Here is a 20,734-nt window from a genome sequence, read left to right on the forward strand (position 1 = left end):
GTCGGACGCTTATCCGACTGAGCCACCCCAGGTGCCCCAAAGAGCAGTCTCTTAGGTTAGAGGCAAAGACACAGGTGGCCTGTGGTGGCCTGGCCTGGAACTCAGCTGTCCGCGTCTGAGGCCCTGACGAGGCTTCCAGCCCTGCCTCCCCGTCTCACCTTGTCCAGGCCATGTTGGGAACAGATTTGCGGTGGAGCTTCTGAGGCTCTGTGGGCTTTCACGTGCCTTCTTGATCTTTCCGTCCTCGTGATCGTTACTGCGAGGAAGGCAGTACAGGGGTTCTTGTGCCAGATGAAGAAACTGAGTCCCAGAGAGGAGAGGCACCTTGTCCACGATCACACAGCTAGTCCGTGACAGATGTGGAACCGGGACAGAGTTTGGGGCCATTTGGAAACATGGTCGTCTCCGCCAGTGGCTTGGGGCAAGGCTGACGGGTCCCAGACGAGGACTTCTGCTTTCCTCCTCTTCCGGGAAACAGAGGGACCCTTTTGGAGCATCGGACGCTTTGTGGCTGTGGTTGGAGTGACTGGTCTGGTTTTAGGGACTCTGTTGAGAGGAAAGAGCCCTGGACGGTGAGCCAGGACAAGGGGCCTTCTAGCCCCACCTCTGTCGCCCGTGAGCAGCCACAAGACCTCAGCTTTGCCGTCTGTGTACAGAATGAGAGGCTGGCCCCAGTGGTTCCTCGTCTCGTCCCCCGTCAGGACAGCTGAACTTCCTGCCCCGGTCCAGCGTCCCCAGCTGTGCCATGCAGCAAACCCTCTCCAACAACCTGTCAAACCAGAGGCGCCAGTTTCCTCAGGGCTCCCACGAGCTCCCTGCCCCTTTCTTAGGCCAGGGAGAGCCTTTGCAGGCTTGTGGAGCAGTGCCCCCGGCCCATGCCCCATGCACCTGCTCATTGATAGCTGCGTGTCTGAATGTACCTTGTGTCAGAGCCCTTTGGTTTGAACTTGCTGAGTACTGAGAGGCCGAGACGTGAGGAAATTACGAGCAGGGGAGAGACGTGGTACCCTCTGACAAGAGGCAGCTGTGGTGACAGGGGTAGGCGCCATGCCCAGGGTGAGCGCCATCTGGGCAGGAGGCCTGGCTTCCAGCTGTGGGGGCTCCGGAAGGGCAGAGGCTGGGAGGAATGATTTTGAAGGCACTACCGTGGAGATTAAGGGGATGAGAATGTAAATCTCAAGTAAAAAGGTAATTGAATGTAATAGCAAACACTGCTCGCTCTATGTTAATTTTAGCTCTTCCCCTGGATACAAGGCGCTGTATTAGTGTTTTATTACCATTTTGTTTGCACTAATAAAATAGTAGAATTTATTTCAAGGAAGTTGAAGGATGGTTTTACAATGCAAATTTGAAGAAATTGGACTTTTCATTTATGCCTCTGCTATTTTAAACCCTGACGGGTGTAAATTAGCTACAGGGACCGAGCAGACCCCACTGATGGGGACTTGGGAGGCGGGAGCCCTGGCAGAGGTTCCAGACTAGCTCAGAGCAGAAAGTAGACAGTGTTCTACAGAGAGGCTGGAGGGGCACAGGGGTCTGACTGGGTAGGACGGGGAGGTTGGCGAGAGAGTGGCAGGCCCAGGGGACTCTGGTAGTAGACGAACATGTACGCACTGAGCCTACGGGAAGACCCACGTGGCCACAGACCTCAGGGCTGTGTCTTTATCCTCTCTGCCCTTTGGCCTCCTTCCTGTCTTGACATTGAGCCTCGATTAACCAGGTGACTCCTCAAGGGGAACTCAGCAACCTCTTCCTTCTGAGCCTAGAAAGGAGGGGTAGACCAGATGTCACACACACACACACACACACACACACACACACACACCCTTTCTAAAGGGGCTGAAAATTGAGGGGAGCAGTAGGAGTGTGGAGGAAAAGACCCTGAGCCTAAAAGGAGCCAAGAAAAAGCATCCCCAGGCAGGAAACCAGCCCAGCAGAGGTTCCGACACGTGTTCCCCTTGTCTCTTCTTCCTTCTGACCTGTGCATTCTTTTTTTTTAAATTTTTTTAATCTTTATTTTTGAGAGAGAGAGAGAGAGAGAGAGAGAGAGACAGAGCGTGAGTGGGGGAGGAACAGAGAGAGAAGGAGACACAGAATTCGAAGCAGGCTCCAGGCTCTGAGCTGTCAACACAGAGCCCGACGCAGGGCTCAAACCCATGAACCGCGAGATCATGACCTGAGCCGAAGTCGGACGCTTAGCCGACTGAGCCACCCAGGCGCCCCTGACCTGTGCATTCTTAAGAAACAGGAAGCAAAACGTTTTTCGGGAAGCCAGCATCCCTTCAGAAGGGTTGGGCCCAGTGGTCCCAGGTGCGGTAGTAACGAAAAGCCTGGAGAACCGAGCCAAAAAAAATAAAAATCCAGTTGTCCGAGTTTTAGGGAAGCAGATGAGGGCACAGGAAGGTGGAGACGGGAAGGAAATAGGTGATCGGAGAGTTTCATTTTGAGTTTTGGGTGAAGAATTCAGGTTGACGCTTGTTTCATCCAAACCGGTTTGTTTATCTCTGAGAAATTATCAGCAGCAGTGGCCCGAAGCGATGCACTGGGGGACCAGCTTCCAAAGGGTAGGGACCCGAACAAGTGTACTGATGTCTGGCGAGGCCTGCAGCGTGTATTGCCCAGGGTTCTCTGGCCGCCTGCCTGATGTGGGGGAAACGGTGAGCTGGTGACACGGGTTTCCAGCCCCCACCCTCGGTTTTGTGGGTTTTTTGTCAGTGTGTTCTCTCTGCCTTGGTCGGGAGTGTCGTGTGTGTGTGTGTGTGTGTGTGTGTGTGTGTGTGTGTGTGTGTTTGATGCAAAGATTCAAAGTGTGGATACTGGCAAGACTGGAGCTGAGAAACTGAAGCACATCAGAGATGGCAGAGGCAACCGAAGATTTCCTTGGCTGCAGACGGCGTGAGCTCTGGGTGTTAGCGCGCTGTGGGTTGCAGGGAACTTGGCACTGGAGCAGAGGAGGGTGGGCACTCTGCTGGTGGCTTTTCTAGTGCCTGTGGGGTCATGTTTGGAGCAGACTTGGGTGCTGGGACATCTCCAAGGCTCAGGCCTCCGGCCGCAGAGCCGGCGCCCCACGTGCTTCTTGCCAGGGCTGGAAAGTTCTGCATCTGGGCCTCGTGGCTTCCTTTTGGATGAGGGGTCTGCAGGTGGCATTTCTGGGGATCTGGGGATCGTGCAGGAGACGAGGGACTCTAGGCCCAGCCCCATAACAGGCCAGGAACCTCTTGTCCCACTGCGGGGTGAACAGGAGGGCCTGGTGGCTGAGGGGACAGAGCGGGAGGACCTAAGCTGGCCGAGGTGGCCCCGGCGAGGACAGCTTCGAGAGGGCTGCTGAAACAAACCAGAGATGAGGACATTTAAAAGTGGTGCGACTTTTAGCGTCTGAAATGGTTTCCGATTCTCTGAGAGCGGGGAGATGCATGGCTGTGTACCCAAGGATTTAGAGAGTGCATCAGGCAGAGGGGGGTTACGCTCCGGGGGGATTTCAATCCAAAACTGTAATTACATCAAGGAGCAGACGGAAATGGGAAAAGAGGATTAGCGGTGTGGCCTAGTGATGGAGGTGGCTCCAGGGGCACCTTACTTAGGCCCCGCCTCTGTGCCAGCATCACAGCCAAGGTGGCTCCCCCCGGACCACCCCGGGGCACAGCCGGGACCCTGGGCACCTCTTGTCTACTTGTCTACTTGTCTACTTGTCTTCTCTACTTGTCTACTCTTAACTGTCCCCAGGCCACCGCTGGAGAGCGGAGGCTCTTCTGCGAAACTCCAGGACTGCCGCCCGCCCTCTCTGCTTCCCCCCGGGGCTGGCTTTCACACATCAGCTCCAGCCTGGATAGAAGGAAGCTCCATGTGGATCGATTTGACTTTCTTTTCGGCATATGCCTGTGTGTTCGGAAGAGGGTGACCCTAGAGGACACCGTGGATTGCTCTCCTAGGTGGCCGTGGTAGTTCCCTATCTGCGGTTTTGTCCCATTTGGTTTGGCTGGGCCAGTGCCTGCGGCCTGGTCCGTAGCACCTTTCCAGTGGCCCTTTTAACTGGAAGAAGAGGCGGCCAGAACTTCTAGGTCTTTGGCCCACAAGCCTGTGACCCTTCCTGTCATCCTACTCAGCCCCCCGGGGTGTGACGGTGGCATCCCCAAGTATTCCAAACCCCCGGCTCACCTTTCTCTTCTCCCTGCCCCCCTTCCCTGCACCTGTCAGCTGTTTCATTGACTGTCTGGCTTGGCTGCCACCCATCCTACCTCCCAGGCCAGCTCCTCCCCCGCCCCCCTCCCCCCAGGCCCACACTCCCTCCCTTCCTGTCTCTGCCCACGTCTGTCTCTACCTGCCCGTCGCCGGCACACCTGAGGATCCGAGGCTGCCTAACGGAGCGCGGGGATGGTTCAGGGTGTTTACCAGACAGCAGGGATAAGGTATTAAATCCTGTTGCTGTCTTCCCAGGGCCAGGTTCCTCAGATGGTTTTCCAAATTCCTAATCTCGGTGCCCACATCCCTGCCCAGCCCATGTTTGATGGGAGCTTTCCTTTCCGATTGAAGCTGAACCGAGCAGGATCTGTCGTGAGGCTAGGTCTGGCTTCCCACCGGTGCAATGATAACATGGAGGTCCAGCCCCTTCCTCTCTGGTTCTTCCTTCCTCCCCTCTTTCCTTTCTTTGGGCATCTTAGAGAGCGGGGGGGGGGGGGGGGGCCAGGATTCTGCCTCCAGGTGTTCTAGAGCCTTCTTGAGTGCCCCCTCCCCACCAGTTTTGTCTGGAGGCCACCTGTTGTAATGAAGGGGAGGGGATCCCAGAGCGGGCCTGGTGTCCGAGGCAAGGGGGATCCCAGCTTGAGGATGGTCCGAGATGGGAATGAGCAGGTGAAAGACAGCCCTTCCGAAGGACGTCGTTAGGGTTCTTCCCACTCAACGTAAAAATGGCCAGTGTGGAGTTTCGCCCACGATGCTGAATGCCCTGGCTTGCCCCAGGAGAGGGTCGGTAAGGCAGACCTGTTCCTCCACGGTGTCTCTGCCTTGGTTTTGGAGATGCAGCGCTAGGGAGGAGGTGTGCTCCTGTCTGGTGCTTGGGGTGGACACGTGCCCTTGGCAAGCTGGCCTAGCCTCCGGGGTGACAGGAGGGCTCAGACACTTTCCGGGGAACAGGGACATTTAAGCGGCCGGTGATATTTCTGATGTGGGGCAGAGGCGGCTTCCAGGGGGTCTGCCCTGCTCTAGGACATCTGGGGCTTGTCTACCTTTCCTGGGAACCCTGTCCCCATCTTCAGCCTTCTCTTTCAGAAACTAGGCTAAAAGAGGCAGATGAGTTTACCCTCTCCCTCTGCCCCCCCTCCCACCACCAAGGCTGGGAACTTTCTGTGAGAGAAGGAGCAAGATTCTGCACCAACCGTCTGATGTTTCACCAAGGGTGGCAGCCTGGGTCTACCCTTCCAGGGGTTGGGGGTACCTGGGACTGATGGATGTGTCCTTTCTCTGAGCTGCCATGTGACCTAGACAGACTTTTAATTTCAACTTCTGTTTCCCTGACTACAGATTCCCTCCTGTGCCCCTTCTCTTTCTTCCCAGTAGTGGGCTTTTGGATTTCACAGAAGCAGGGGCTTTCTTCTCTCTCCAGGTTGCCTCACCTCATTCCTGCCACAGGTGCTCCATGCCTACCCATGCCCCCCCCCCCAAGTTGCCTGGGCAGTCACCACTGTGCTGGGCTTTCCTCCTCTCTCCCTTCCTGAGCTCAGGGCATGGGCAGGAACAGAGGGATCTCTGGGACCCAGTAGAGAGGAGTTTGCAGGGCTGGGGACACAGCAAGGAGTGTGGTGACAGATGGCACGCTGGGTCCTCAGCCATGATGCTCACCATCAAGGCTTCTGTGATCATATAGGCCAGGGCTCCTATTTTTATCTGGGGGTTTCCTTTTCCTACAATGTATCGGGCAAGGATTTAGAAGTGGAATAGACAGAAAGAAGGCCAAGAAGTTCGGAAGATGACAGTTGGGCTGGTGGGAGGAGGAGGTGGAGGAGAAGGAGGAGGAGGGGGGGAAGAGGAGGAGGAGGAGGAAAGAGGTGAAATTAATTCATTAGAAAAACTTGTTTACTGGCTTTGCTTAGGCGCCTCCATTTTAAAAGTCTACGTTTACAATAAGTCGCTAATTAAAATACAAAATGAAGCAACAGCTATGTTTTTTTTTCCCTTACACTTTAATTGCATGATTTTTTGTGATGTAATTTCTGGAAACACCCAGTGTACCTCACAAGGCTGATTGTTTGATAAACTAGAAGCACCTGAAACCAACCCAAAAAATAAATATATAAATCCAAGGGAACTTAAGGTAGATTGGCAATGACAGAGAATTGCAGACAGCAGGGAACCAAAAATCCATAATAATAATAAGAAAAAAAAAAAAAAACCCTTCTAAGGTAAGGACATTTATCCTCCTTGCCCCGAAAGGAGAACCGTCTATGCCTCTCAGGAGGGGGAAAAAGCTGAAATGGAAACCCGACCACGGAGGGTAATCGCTCCCTATTCCCCACCCCCTGGTTGGTGCTATGGGAAAAAAAGCAAAAACGACTTGGAATCTTCCCTGGTTCCATTTCTACCCAGGCTCAGTACTTGCTGGGGCTTCTTCTTTCATCACAGACCTTTCAAGGGGATTCTGTGTGTCCCCTTGTTCTGAGCCTCGATGCAGTCCCAAGAGGGAGGCAATGACTGTCCGCCCCCCTGGGAAAAACAAGCCTCTCCATGCCCACAGAGGGAAGACAGCATGTCCCAGGCTTGGGCTGCTAGCCCAGAGTTCCTGGCTCTTCTAGAAGGTAGAGGGAAAGGGTGGTCCACGGTAAGAATGGTGTGCGTTGTCTTTTGCAGACAGCCCCATGGCCTGCCGCCTTCTTTAAGATGCAGACCCGGGTGGTGATTGCAAAACTGCTGAGAAACCTGTCAGGAACTGACTCCAGGGTGGGGCTGGGAGGAAACTGGATCCCGCTGCTGGCAGACTGGCTGCTGGAGAATCCGAGGCCCAGCATCGTCTGTGGGCCCCGGGCCTCCTAAGCGTGGGCATCTGGGCAGTGGGAGCGTGAGTCAGAGGGGGCCCGTAACCACACTGCCCTCTCTTTCTCCATCCACAAGCTAGAAGCCCAGTTGGCCAGGCATCCCAGAGATCTCTCTTTACGCTCCCCACCGAGGGAGGAGGATTTGCCTCTTTTTAGGGCTTTTTAAAAAAACACATTTTCTCCCTGATTATCACTCATGCTCATGGCTCATTGGAAAAGACCAAAAAAAAAAAAAGTGTGAAGAAAACAATTTAAAAACATGTAGCGTGGTCATTAAAAGCATAGGTTAGGAGAACAGAGGGACCTGGGTTCGAAATCCAGTTTTGCCCCCCGGCAGTGTGACTTTGGGTAAGTTCCTTAAGCTTGCTGAATCTCAGTTTCCCCATCTGTAAAGTGGGGATGATGATCGTGTGCCTCTTGGATTCACTGTGAGGATCCATATAAAATATCGAGCACCGAGCCTGGCACACAGCACGCGTAAACATTAACTATTTTCGTTATTATAGTTAATAATGATTATTCCACTGCTTTGAGATATAATAGACTTTTAAATTTTTTATTAAGAATTTTTTGGTTTTTTTACATCGATGAGACTCTCTGTCTAACCCTGCCCCATCCAATACCGTAGCCTCTAGCCACATGTGGCTTTTTAAACTTAAATTAACTGAAATCAAGTCAAATAAAAAATTCAGTGCCACAGTCAACAGCCGCTGTGCACTTCAAGGACTCCGGAGCCACATGTGGCCAGCGGCTGCCATACTGGACAGCATTCTAAACAACAGAGTCATCTGGGGTTTCCTGCTTTGGGCCAATGTGTGTTAACGGCTGCATAATAGTTCATGATGGGGCTGAATCACCCTTCTTATTGGTGTGAGGCTTTGTCCCTGGGTGTTTGGAACATCTTCTGGGCTCTGATTGGGCCTGTTGGGATGGCCTGGCCCCGCACTGGTGCTGTGGCGCTCTCTGATTGGTGCCAGGCAGCAAGGGGTTCTGGGAGGAACAGAACCTTGCCTGCTGATTGGCTCCCAGTGGTGGCGCCAGAGTGAGGGGCGGGGCTCTGCTTGCCCCCAGTTGGCCCTGGCAGAGCAGGAGGAGGCTGCCTCCCCCGAGCCCCCAGTGTGTCCCCTCAAGCTGGCTCTTGCACACGGTCACCTCACAGGGCACAGACCAGGGAGAGGAGGACGTGTTGGAGGTAGTAAAAATGAGCACTAATGACCCACCCTCCAGTGACCTGAGAGTCCCAGGTGTCCCTGAGAGCCCCCAAGGACCACCCCCTAGCAGGAGCCCCCCCAGGGAGCAGCGGGCAGCCTTCCTTGGTGGGGACTGAATGCCTTGGCTGGGGGGCCAGCCTGCTCAGGCCTCCAGATCCTAGTGAGGGTCTTCAGGCTTCTGGAAGGGCCCCGAGTAAAGATGGCTGCGAGGTTGCAGGGCAGGGGTGCTGGGGATCCCAGGTCCAGGGGCAGCTCCAGGAAGACCTCGCGACGGCAGGTGACCGTCCTGTCACGGGTTGGTGGAGTGAGTGCATTGGGGTGCTGGGGTGATGCCGGGGTTGTGGCTCGAGCCTCTTCTCCAGAGGGGCCGTCCGCGCCTTCCTCACGCGGCTGAGGGCAGGGCTCTGGGTGGGGGGCTGTGGGCAGGACCGCCTGGGGAAGTGATCCCCGGAGCAGTGGGCAAGACAGAGAGGGAGAGCCAAAACCGGACCTGCTGATGTGGCCCTTTCTGCTTGCAGCGGATCATAAAATATGGCTCAGATTTTCATTACGGGCTCTATCGATTATCTTCTGGGACGGATGAATTATAGAGAACATTAAATTTTTTTTAAAAAGCAAGTGAGAGAGGAAATATCTGAATGAGTTTGGGTGGTCGATGGCAGAAAGGGCTGAGCCACCAAGCTTGCTGTGGCCTCCGTCTCCGAGCAGGGTGAGGACCAGACCACTCAGGGCAGGCAGCCTCTGACTCCAGCTTTCGGCCTCCCTGGAGCTCCGCCGGCCTGGCCTTGGCCACAGGGGAGACCTGTGCTCCCCTTCGCGCCCCTCGCCTGTTCCCCGTCCCCTCCAGGGATCTGGCTAGCTTCTGGGAAGGCAGACTGTTGGGCTGTTCGCAGGGTTCTGACCCGGAAGTAGGACCTTTCCCAGGTCTTTGGGCCTCTCTTGCTGGGAGGTGCTGCTGTTGTCTGGAGGTGGCCGCCTGGGCGGGAGGGAAGGCTCACAGGGCCTTCTCTAGTCAGGGCTGGGATGGGGACTCCTGAAGAATGTGACCACCTGGGCCTGTGGGCCACCTCCACTTTTCCCTGCTCCTTGTTCCTCCCATCTGCAGTCACTGGCTTTGGAGGATTTCTGTTTTCCCTTTGGAAGCTTGAGAAAAACATGTCTGGGTCCCACTGCTGTGCATTTCGGTCCAGTCTGGAAAGAGGGCCTCCTGAGAGCCCGTCTCTGCCTTGTTCCCTCCCCAACCCCTCCCCTTCCCCTTCCCTTCCCACGTGGTATCGTTTGAAGGTGCCACCCAGGCCTGGGTTCAAACCGCTTCTGAGTGGGTGACCTTGGGTGGGTTATACCCCTCTCTGAATCTTACGTCCTCGTCTATCCAGTTGAGACGATAGCCCCCCTCGTTGGGTTCTTGCGATGATTATACATATTGATGTATTAAAATCCTTAGCACCTACTGCTTAACAAACATCGGCTGTTATTTTCCTGGACTGTGGCGGAGCCTGGAAACCCTACCCCCGCCTTCCTTCAGCCTTTTTGATTTAGTATTCCATTTTATAGACAGGGAAACTGAGGCACGGGGAGGTGAAAGTCGCTGGCCCAAGATTACCTAAATTGTAAACGGCAGAGCCTGGATTCCTACCGGGCAGTCCGGCTCCAAAGCTTGTACGCTAAACACCGTGTGGCACTGCCCCCGTGATCTGGCAGGGTGACGTTACGTGTGTGTGCCTGCACGAGTGCTCTCGCACGAGTCCCAGCAGCCCTGCCCTCCTGGTGGTCTCCGGCCAATCCCTCCTCCCGATCCTCTCACTTTATGTGGTTCCCTCAGGTCATTGGCGACCCCAGCATTTTCTGGGGCCCTGCTCTGAGTGGAGTCTATCTCCCTACCCCCACGCTGTCCTCCCCGTCCCGGCTTCACCTAGGCTGCTGTGAAAAGGTGGTGGTTTCCATGGATATCCGTCTCCCTCTGGCGACACGCCCTTTTTTGTATAACTCTGTTCCCTAGAGTTGATTGTTTTTGGCACACAGCTCTGTAAACTCATCCAACAATTAAAAGGGGGGAGGGGTGGAACAAAAAGGAGACAGTGACTGGGGTGAGCGATACGCAGGAGGGGCTCCTGGGGCGTGGGTCCCCTCTCTGTCCCCGGTCGGCAGCAGGACGGCACCTGAAGCGCAGAACGGCCGCATAACCCGCTGGCCGGGAGTTCTGCTTGCTGAGTTCTGAGAATTCACAGAACTCCACGTTTCCTTCCATTTGAGCTGTGTTCTTGCCCCATTTATTTCTCCCTCAGCAGTCAGGGGGCCCATGCGCAGAGCCAACAGCAGCCATCTCCGGAGGCCACCTGAAGCCCTGAGATGCCAGCTTGGACCAATTTGAATATCTGCTGCCCTTGTTTTGGTTAATTGTGTATGTGTTTGCTCTGTTTGTGTACCATCAAATACCTACTGCGTTGGGCGGACCCGTCGTAGGCCGTGTGAGATCACAGATGAAAAATGCAGTGAAAAACATTTTCGTGCCACAACACATCATGTAGGATTTTTGTATTAAGATGTGGATTTTTTTATTGTTTTTTTTTTTTTTTCTTTCCCCTTTTCCATACGGCCCGAAGTTGGGCAACGTACACGTCTGTGTTTTTGTTTTCACTCCGGGTGGTTTCTGAAATCTGCTCATTAGGGCTTTGTCCTCTCCGCGTCCTAGCCTGACCTTCTACCCCTTTATCATCTCTGGTGTAGATCTTTCTACAGCGGAGGTCACCTCCTGTTGTCTTCTCTCCCCTGGGGACGATGGGTGCCCTGGCCACACCCATTCACCCAGGTGCAAACTGGGCTCCTGAGTCCCTGTTTCTCAGTCCCACATCGCCAGGCAGATGGGCATTGCAGGTGGTCTCAGTGAGGGGGAGCCAGCAGAAATCCATCCTCATGGTAAAGCCCTTTAGCTTGCCCCTTGTCTGGAGAGAAGAAATGGAAGCCGTCCCATTCCCACAGAACCTCATGACTCAGAGTGGCCCTCTTCTGGTGGCCTTCTTGTCCCTGTCTCGCCAGATGACAGCAATGGGCTGCTCAGACCCCTTCCCCCTCCCGGAGGCCATGCCCGCAACTGGGACCCCATTTACCAAGTAGGTTCAGGGGTTTCTCCTGCCGACCAGGCACCTCACCATAGGCCTCACCTGCCCCCGTTCACAGCCCAGCCAGAAGGAAACACCTAAGCATTACCTTCGTCCTCCTTTGTGATCTCTGAGTGCTTTCTGCTGGCTCTCGGGGGGTTGATGGAGACCTGTGTGGGGGCAGGAGGACTGAGATACCGGAGGGGAAAGAGCATTAGGTGTGGGTCAGTGCTGAGACCAGGGGTGGGGACAGAGAAGAACTTTGAAGTGATTTGGGCCCCGAGTCCGGGCCTGGGCTCTGTGACCTTTGGCGAGTCACTTCATATCTCTCTGTGCCTCCCCTCCCTAATCTAAACACGGGGCCCTAATGCTTCCTACCTCACGTTGTAAAGATTTGGCGAGATCACAACGCGTACGATACTTAGCGTGGTGCTCGACGAATAGAAGGCATCACGTAGGCCTGCCGGCAGATGGGGGTGAAAACCTCTCAGCTGCTGTGCCCTCCACTCCCGACGTGCTCTCTGTCACATAGTAGGAGCTCTGTCGATACTTACCGGCATCCGCTGGAGGAGGATCGGGTAACCGAGCGGTCCCCGTGAACCTGAAAGTTGCTCATTCATGGCGCTAATGTTGGAGCGGGAAAACCAAGGTGCAGGCTGTGCTTAGGGGAACCAGAAGGAAGGGAGCCTGAAAACAGCCGGCGAGGTATTCTGTCGCTGGAGAGGGATGACGCTGTGCCGGGCCCGTCTGATCCTGACATGAGATCAGGGACTAGTTCAGCTCCACAAACACTTACGCTGCCCACTGTGGGCCAGCTGTTGTGCTAAATGCTGAGGACGCAGAGATAATTAGGACCTGGTCTCTGCCCTTGAGGAGTTAAAAACCCAACGGCGGAGACGGACTCGTGAACAAATTACTTTAGTCCAGTATGGATTTAAATGCCACAATGAAAGATGTGTGAGGAGCAGAGCAGAGAGGCATATGGCCTGTTTGGAGTGGATTCTGGAAGGTTACCTTGAAGAGGTGTGGAAGGAGAAGGTGGTGGAGGTCGAGGACATTGCTGGAGCACCGGTAACACCTTGCTCATCTCTTGGGGATGACCCTCCAGCCCTGCTGGGTAGGAGGGAGAAAGGTGTCCTCTCCATCTGTGAGGAAAGGGGGGCCCTAGGGAGATCATGTGGCCTGTCCCATGGTCCACGGCAAGTTAGGTGGCCGGACTGGGGCTCAGACTCACATCTTCTGATTCTCGGCCCAGTATTATTTCTGTACCTACACATGGCTTCTCACCCCTTCACCCTGGAGCTGCTGGCCAGAGAGCTCTGTCTTCTGGCCTCTCCACCTACTGACCGAGATTCCTGCTGTTGCCACGGCCCCCGGGGCCTGTGCCGTGGGAGGGCCCCGACCATGGCAGGCCCCAGGGCCTGTGCCCTGGATTGGTAAATAGGTCAGGCTGCTTGCTTGGGGACAGTCCCTGAGCAAGGCCACACCTTGGCAGGGCTGGAGGATGGCAGGAATGGGGAAGACTGAGGAGGAGGGGGAGGAGGAGGCTAGGCCACACCCTTTATTCAGTTGCTCTTGCTTTGCCAAGGCGAGAAGCTCCCTCTGCCCAGGGCAGGCCCCTCCCTCAGCTGGAGGAGGCTGGACAAGGGCCCCACCAGGGCCTGGGACACCCTGGTCCCCTGTGACTGGAATCCCCTTCTGAGCCAGGGCAGAAGAACCCGGTATGGTTCACATGCCCATTTGCGTGTGGTCAGACCCTGGTCTTTCTCGCTCTTTGCCAGAAGTCAGGGAGGTGGGAATGTTTCCCTTGACCTTTTCCCTGGGAAAGGTGTGTGGCTGGAAGGGGAGAGTGTGAGCCACCCGTAGAAGATGCTGGCTTTTCAGGTGGGGCAGGGGTCGTTCTGACGGGATATTGGAATAGAGTCGTCCCTCCCCCCCCCCCCCCCCCCCCCCGCAGAAGAATGTTCTGGGGGCGGGGAGCTGTAGGTGGTCTGAGGCACCCCTTCCTCTGGCTTGGAGATACTTAGCTGGCGGGTGGGTTGCCCAGGGCTTTGGGGGATCCTGGACCAACAGGCAGGGGAATGGCAGAGCCCAGAGAGTAAGTCTCCCTGTGGCCCTGAAGTTCCCATTAAAGTGTTTTTTCCTCTTTTTTAAAGAAAAAAATATTCCCAAACTGGAAAACAAAGGAAATCCACTTCCCCCAAATCACACGAAACTCACATTAGGGGCCTGGCGGGAATCCATGGAAACCAGGAAACCCGCTGTTAACCCTGTATGGTGCTGACGGGTGGGGTGGGAGCGGGGCGATCCAAGCCCAGGGCCACTATCACTGGCCCATCCCCGTGGCCGTGCCCCAGAGCAGAGGTGGGGGCAGCGGCTGCTGGAATCTGTCACCTTCACTGCCCAACAGCCCCTTCCACTGGCCCGACCTTGGGAGGCAGGAGAGGAGGGGTTCGTGCCCTCGAGGGAGGCTCGGGATCAGAGGGCTGGGCCATGTTGCAGAACCTGCCGGGTAACTGCCCACACCATGCCACGCTGTCGAGTCAGGCCGAGCCCACTCACACGCTTTGGGAGCGAGCACACAGGTGGTGTGGATGCCCCGGTCGGTCGAGGGAGAAGGAAAGGACTGGAATTTCAGCCACCCCACTCCCTGATGCCAGCCCCGTAGGCACGGTGGGTGTGGGAGCAGATGGAGAGCCCCCTTGGAGTTTCCGTACCCCACTCTCACGCCCATCGGGCTGCACCTCCAGGCCTGGGAGCGTGTGCACGGAGGTCCGGTGCCGGGTTTGTGCTTGCACGCGCACAGGCTAATTTTTCTAAAAAGGCCAAAAATATTTACAGATTTGAAGTTGAAACGCAAACAGGAAAAGCCCTTTAAAAAGTGAGTGTAGTGGATATTCAAAACAGGAATCACCATGGAAACACCACAATATTTGCCTAAATTGACACAAAGGTTGCTGGTCGCAGGGCACCAACTTTCTTTGGCCACATTTTTTTTTTTTTTTTTTTTGGCCCAACACCTATCACGAATGAATCTCAGCGGCCCCCTTCTGGGCGCGTGGACTCACGCTCTTTTCTTTTTTACGGGGTGCGACGGCGCAGTAGCAACGTGGACGGTGGTGGTGGGGAGCAGGAGGAAAAGAGAAGAAACCAAACTGACCCATCCTGGGTAGCTGCAGAGACACCTGTTGATTCTGTTTTTAGAGACTCCCACAGGGCCACTGGGGGGTCATGGGAGCAGCTGGGAGCCGGCCCAGGGAAAGTCTAGAGGGAGTGGAGGTTGGGGAGCCCGAAGCTTGGTTCGGTTGCGTGGGTCTGATCTGGCTTCCAGCGTCAGCTTGATCCACCGTCAGGCTGACCTCTCACCCGGGGTGCCGAGCCTTGGGTGTGATCACTGTGTTATTACCTGGGGGTGGCATCTGATTGGCCTCTTATTGTTTCTACCTGTCTGCTTCTTTTGTTAGCTGTGACAACTGCTTTGCAATTGGCTAATAATGGTGCAAAGGGTGCACTGGTTGTAGGGTCAGACCTGGCCCTCACCGCAGCCATGCCGTCCGCCGATTGGCAGGCAGGGTCCGAGAATCTCTTAGCAGCGACTGCCGGATGGTTCCCTACGGCGCCGAGTGTCGGAACCGTGCAATCTTGTCGTCCTGTCTTGAGGGGCCACGTGGGTCTCAACGGGAGTCTAATAATCTGTTTTCCCTTCTCGTTCTGGTAGCAAACAGACCTCGCTGACTGAAGGCCAAGACCCCTTCCATCCCATCTGCCCTTCCGGCCACCACGGTTGTCAGCCCTCCCGTAGAAGGGGACCCTGCAGCTCCAGTGGTGCACAGTGGAATGGACTTTGGACCCCGGTCTCTTGGGACACAAAGGTAGCTGCTCCTGATTCCCAGATGTGTCTGGGAGATGTGGGTCGGGGCTGTAGGTGGCCAGTGTGGGGGTTCCTTGTTGGGAGAGAGACCCAGTAGGCCTTTCTCAGGAGGGTTCTGACCTGGATGGGGGTAGCTCAGGCACCCCAGGTGAAAGTAAGAAGACACAGGATTGAGGACGGAGCCCGGGCCTAGGAACAGGACACTGTATATTGGCCCTGGCTTTGACATTGACTCACTGCTTTCTCGGTTTCCCCACCTGTGATATAAACAGATTGGAATAATGGCCTCTAAGAATCCTGCCACCGAATGGTGCCAGCAGCACGCGGGTACTCCAGGGGAGGCCTAGCGTCCTTTCCGAAAGTCACCTCTGGGAGCGGTGGGTCCGGACCCTTTGGACTGCCACGCTGTCCGCAGGCTGCCACGCTGCTCTGAGTTCACATGTGACTTGCTGGGGGCTCTCTCCAGCCCAGGCAGGACCCTCCTTAGAGGAGAAGCCACAGGTGTCTTTTGATCCAGGCTCAAAAATCACCCCTCGCTTAAGGCAGGTCACTCATGCCAGGGATGGGTAGTCTATGAGGCTGCTACTGTCAGATATTTGCCTGCAGGTATCAGACGTGGTGGGTTTTTTTTGGTGGGGGGAGGGTGGCGGGGGGGGTTGACACACAGCAGGTGCCTCACTACCTATTGGTCATTATTCAGTGTTCTCTTAGGATCCCAAGGGAACCAGCCCAGAGAGGTTGGTAGGACAGGGGCAGAGGTTGAGGGTCTGGAGAATGGTTGGGAGGGTAGAGGCCGCGAGCCACGCCTCCCGTGTGAGCCACACAGGATTCAGCGGCCCCCGCTTACCACCCTGCGCTGTCCCTCCCCAAGGGCGCCACAATCAGGCGTGTCTTGCCCCTCCCTCCATGGCCAGGCTCTGCAACTCTGGACTTTGAACTTGCAGGGAGGAAGCGCTTGGCAGCGATGGGTGCCTTGGCGCCCACTGGGGTTTGAGAGGTCCCCAGAGCTGTAGGCCTGCTTCGCGCCAGACCGCGTCACCTCAGGGACTAGCAGAAGCCTTGGATGCAGCCAGGGATTTGCAAATCAGATGTAAATGTGGCCCTGGGTTACTGTGGAGGAGCAACTGTGTGGCCGAGACTCTTCTTCCCGGTGTCCAGAATGTGATCACGCTCCAGGAGTTGGTGTGGCCACGTTGGAGGCGTGCCGCTGTTGTCCGCCGATGGCCGTGTCGAGACTGTCAGCAGGACCATCTTGCTGGGGTTTTGGTGCCAGCGCCTGCGTGTGTCTCCACTTCTGAGCTCTTCTTGCCTGACTCTGCTTCTCTGATGATCACGGGTCCTGGGAAGGCAGGCCCACGTGTCTTCGAGCCTCTGGCTGCTGGCCTACCTAGCCACGCCTGGGCCCAGTGCACGAGCAGGTTGCCAAAGCGCCCGTGGAGCCCCCTTTGAAGGGGGAATGTTGCCCGTTCTGTTCTCAGTGGCAGGCTTTTTGTTTTCTTTGTTCCCTCAGCAAAACATGCCCATTAGTTTTTCCCTTTCCGAAGTTTCCACTCACTGTTGACTCCCAGGGGCCATGCCGGCATAGGGTACGGGCTCCACACGTCCCGTGGGGCTCCCGCATCCTGGCATCGGCCGTCTGGGGCTTGATGGTGAAGCTTGGGGACTCCGAGGGCTCCGGGAGGGAACGTCGCGGCCAAGCCCCGCTGCACTCACTCACTCCTTTCCAGGTACTGGGTTTGGCCGCGGGCCCATGTCGTCTGTGGCAGGGCTGATCTGTGGTCTCAGAGGTGCCCTACCTCAACTCACCAGAGTGCGGGAGAGGGGCGAGTCCACGCGGGCACCTGGTCCGCAGCCCTGTTCCCGTCTAGCTCAGATTCTACCTGTTTCTGGCTGCGCCACGTAAGATCTGGCAATGTTTATTCAACAGATCCTGAGGGCCTGGTGTCTGCCAGTCGTTGGGGGTAGAGTTGGACAAGACAGCCCTGGCTCTCCTGGAATTCTGGTTGGGCAGGCAGACAAGAAGCCCACAGAAAAGAACGAGGCCACCATTAGTGCAGAATGGACATAGGACGGAGTAGTGTGAGGTGTGTGGGCAGTCAGAGGAGGCCACTTTGAGGAGGTGAGAGTTAGCTGAGAAGGGAGGATAGGAAGTCGACAAACATCTGAACCATCTGAAGGCAGAGGAATATTCCACAAAGAGAGCACTAGCCTTAAGGTCTTGAGGTGGGATGAGCTCAGTACCTCTGGTAACAGAAAAGGTCCTGGTGGCCGGGAAGTGGATGGGGTATGTAGGGGTTAGTGAGCTGGGAGAAGTTGGGATTTTATTTTTTGGGTGACAGGAAGCCACAGGAGCGCTTCAAGCATGGAGGTAAAGTGATCTTGTTTTCGTTTTAAAAAGACGGAAGTGTGGGCGCCCGGGCAGCTCAGTCGGTTAAGTGACCGACTTCGGCTCAGGTCACCATCTCCCGTTTCGTGAGTTTGAGCCCTGCGTCGGGCTCCGTGCTGACAGCCCGGAGCCTGGAGCCTGCTCCGGATTCTGTGTCTCCCTCTCTCTCTGCCCCTCCCCTGCTCGTGCGCGCGTGCTCTCTCTCTCTCAAAAAGAAATAAACATTTAAAACAAAATGAAAAAGATGGCTGGGGCTGCGGCGGGGAGAGTGGGTTGCACGGTGGCAAGGGCAGAGACCAAGAGGCCAGAAGGGAGGCAGCTGTGGCTGCTGAGACGAGAAAGGTGGAAATGGACAGAAGGGTACGGAGTCCGTGTGTTGAGAGGGCAGGTCCACAGGGTTTGCTGATGGAGTGAGCGGCGAAGAAAGGAGCCAGTGTCCTGGCTCCAGCTTTACAGACGCCCCCTGTGGCCCTGCATCTTCTTCCCTCTCACGCACCCACCCTGATGGTGCCAAGAACCACCCGTGGCTTTCAGGGACACTGCGTCTTGTCTTGTGGATTAGGGAGAAGCACCATCCAGGGCACTATGCTGGTTGCTGAGAAAGCCTGGCAGAGAGGATTAGGCATCTCTTGGTCGGCCGCATGTGGAGGGAGGGCCAGAGGCCTGCTTGTCTCTGGCACCGTTTTCGGTAGGGATTTCCAAGCTGGCTATCCTTCTGGCCCTGAGACTGCACTGAAGCCTGTTTTGTGCCTCTGCTCCACGAGTTCAGTGCCGGGTCTGAGGTTGGACCCAGTCCGTACAGTTCCTCTCACTGTGGCTTTAAATGCGATCCGTGTTCTCGAGGGCTGAGCGTCTATGGACCCTCTCGCCCGTGCATCTGGTCACGTAGAACCCAAAAAAAGGGTTTGTCTAAGGCCTCCTCCTCATTTCCATTCGGGCCAGCTTAACCTCCAGCCCAGTTTATGGGCAGGGATCCTAGCAATCTTTCCACGTGGAAAATCTTTTCACAATTTACAGTGTGAGTTCCTGTAGGTGGCCTGTCAGATTTGACGTGGGCCACTGTCCCTTTTTCCTGGGCCTTTAATACAAGGCTCTACTTTCCCGGGTCCTGGTGTCACCTGCTCGGGTCAGGACGAGGCAGGCCACCCCAAACAGTGTGTGTGCTACACAGCCCTAACCCTGGAGCGAGCACGAGGCCGTCACAGCCGGCTGCGGGGGCCCCAGTGAGTTCTTGCCCATGTTGGCAACATATTCCCAGCCATATGGGCCAGCTCAGCCCTCCAGGAAAGCTCTGGAGGCTTGACCTCCAGGGGGAGTGACAGGAGAGAGCAGAAGGGCAGGCTGGGGACGTCTTGCAGGGGTGACAGGGATGTCCCAGGCGTGCAGCTGGTGCCTCTGCCTGGCTCTGAGGGGGTGTCAGCCAGCATCAAAATGCCAGGCTAAGGCGGGGGGGGGGGCATGTGTGGGTGGGCAGGCGTGTGTGTCTGTGCATGCGTGGGAGGCTTTTCTGCTTTCTGCCTCCGCGGCCTGCACTAGATCCGTGGCCTTCCCTCCTAACTGGACTGGACACTTCCAACTCCATCCTCCCGGGCTTTGATCTGATGTGGGGCTGGCCGCTCCAGACAAGCAGGGCTGGGGTCAGGAGAGGTGCTGGCTGAGGGGCCTGGGGGCCCAAGCCCTTTGCCACCCCTGGGTAACTTCATGCTCAGGAGGATGGCTGAACCGAAAGGCTTGGGAAGAGTTAACGATCCTTCTGGTTTCTATTCTGTGTGAGAATTGGGCCTGATCTTGCCAGCGCCCCAGCCCTGGGCCTCGTTCCTCGGTTCTCCCTTGTTCCCTGGCAGAGTCAGGAAGCCCCCGGGCCCCAGCAGGTGCAGACCCAAAAGGAGAGGGTTGGGGCCGGGCTAGGAGTTCCCGCCTGGCCAGAGCTACCCAGGGGCCCCTCTTCATTGGATGATGCGGTCGCTGCAAAGGAACAGCGGCCCATGGCTTTGGGAGGGTTAATGTCTTGTGGATGTGGACGAGGGCAGAAGCACTTCTGCCCTGCCTCTGTCCTCGTGACCTTGGAGCCTCCACACGGAGGCCTGAGGCAGCGGGTGTAGGGACCCTTGCGTGGCTGCCGACACCATTAGCTGCCGGTTTTCCATTGAATCCGCTCTCACCTTCCGCTCCCCACCCAGGTTTTCTCTCTGGTTTGGTTTCTTGGGCCCCCCCCCAGAACAGGCACCTTTTCTGCCCCTGGGCCTCCATGTGGTAGCCTGGGGTTGGGACCCCCGTGGCCAGGGTGAGTGGAAGTGGGAAGGTGTAATTAATCACTAGTTTCTTCTCCAGAAATGCTAATCGGGAGAAGCAATTAAAAGCAACTTTTTTCCCTTAGTAATCTGCGTTAAAAGCTGGTAATGAAGTTTAGGGCCGTCGTGACTCAATATTTCAGCTTCACCGACTCAAGTCAAAACAATCCAAGCCCAGGAGTTTGCCGGCAGCTGAGCTGGGCCCGGGCAGCAGCTGGGAGTCCCCGTTCCCTCTCCTCACCCCTCATCGCTACCCCCTGCCCTAACCCCGGCTGCTTCTGGGTAACAGGCCCAGCCAGGAGAGGAGGGTCTGGGTGGCAGGGGGATGGATCCCCCAGGCCATCCCTCAGGAGACCCAGAACCGGAAATACATCTTTAGGGCAAATGATAGGACCTGTAAGAGGACCACTGTGTGGGGGCAGAGCTGGGGAAGCAGGGGACGGGCCTGGGAGGAGCCGGGTACCTGGGAAGCCCCCAGGGCGGCCCAGGGCCCAGCCACAATGGGCTCTGAGTCTGAAGAGGTGGTGGTCCAAATCTTGACCTTTAACCTCTGGTCTTTCATGTGTCTTTTTCATTCATTCATCAAGCCGTACTGAGAGAGGCTGCGAACCAGACCGCAGCAGTGAACAAACCGGCCAAACTTTCCTGTGCTGCGGAATTTGCATTTTAGTGGAGAAAGGCAAATGACAAACGAGATAAAGAAATAAAGTATTTGTTGGATGGCCACGTGTGTCCAGGAGAAAACCAGCAGGTTTCTAGAATAGAATGGGGAGAGTGCATGGCAGGGGAGGGGGGGGGCGGAATGGTTTATAATTCCGGGTGTGGCATCCGGGGAAGGCAGCGCTGAGATGG

General features: G+C 56.0%; 1 protein-coding gene across 1 annotated transcript in view; it reads left to right on the forward strand.

The window, feature by feature from the left end:
* Window positions 1-20,734, forward strand: part of CASZ1 (castor zinc finger 1) — a 148,685-nt gene that overhangs the window by 17,676 nt on the left and 110,275 nt on the right. Inside the window, exon 2 of the mRNA XM_058719107.1 lies at window positions 15,053-15,206. The gene's annotated coding sequence lies outside the window, so the exon portion shown is untranslated. The remainder of the gene's footprint in view (window positions 1-15,052; window positions 15,207-20,734) is intronic.

The sequence above is a fragment of the Neofelis nebulosa genome, chromosome 2, assembly GCF_028018385.1.
Source record: "Neofelis nebulosa isolate mNeoNeb1 chromosome 2, mNeoNeb1.pri, whole genome shotgun sequence".
Classification (NCBI taxonomy): domain Eukaryota; kingdom Metazoa; phylum Chordata; class Mammalia; order Carnivora; family Felidae; genus Neofelis; species Neofelis nebulosa.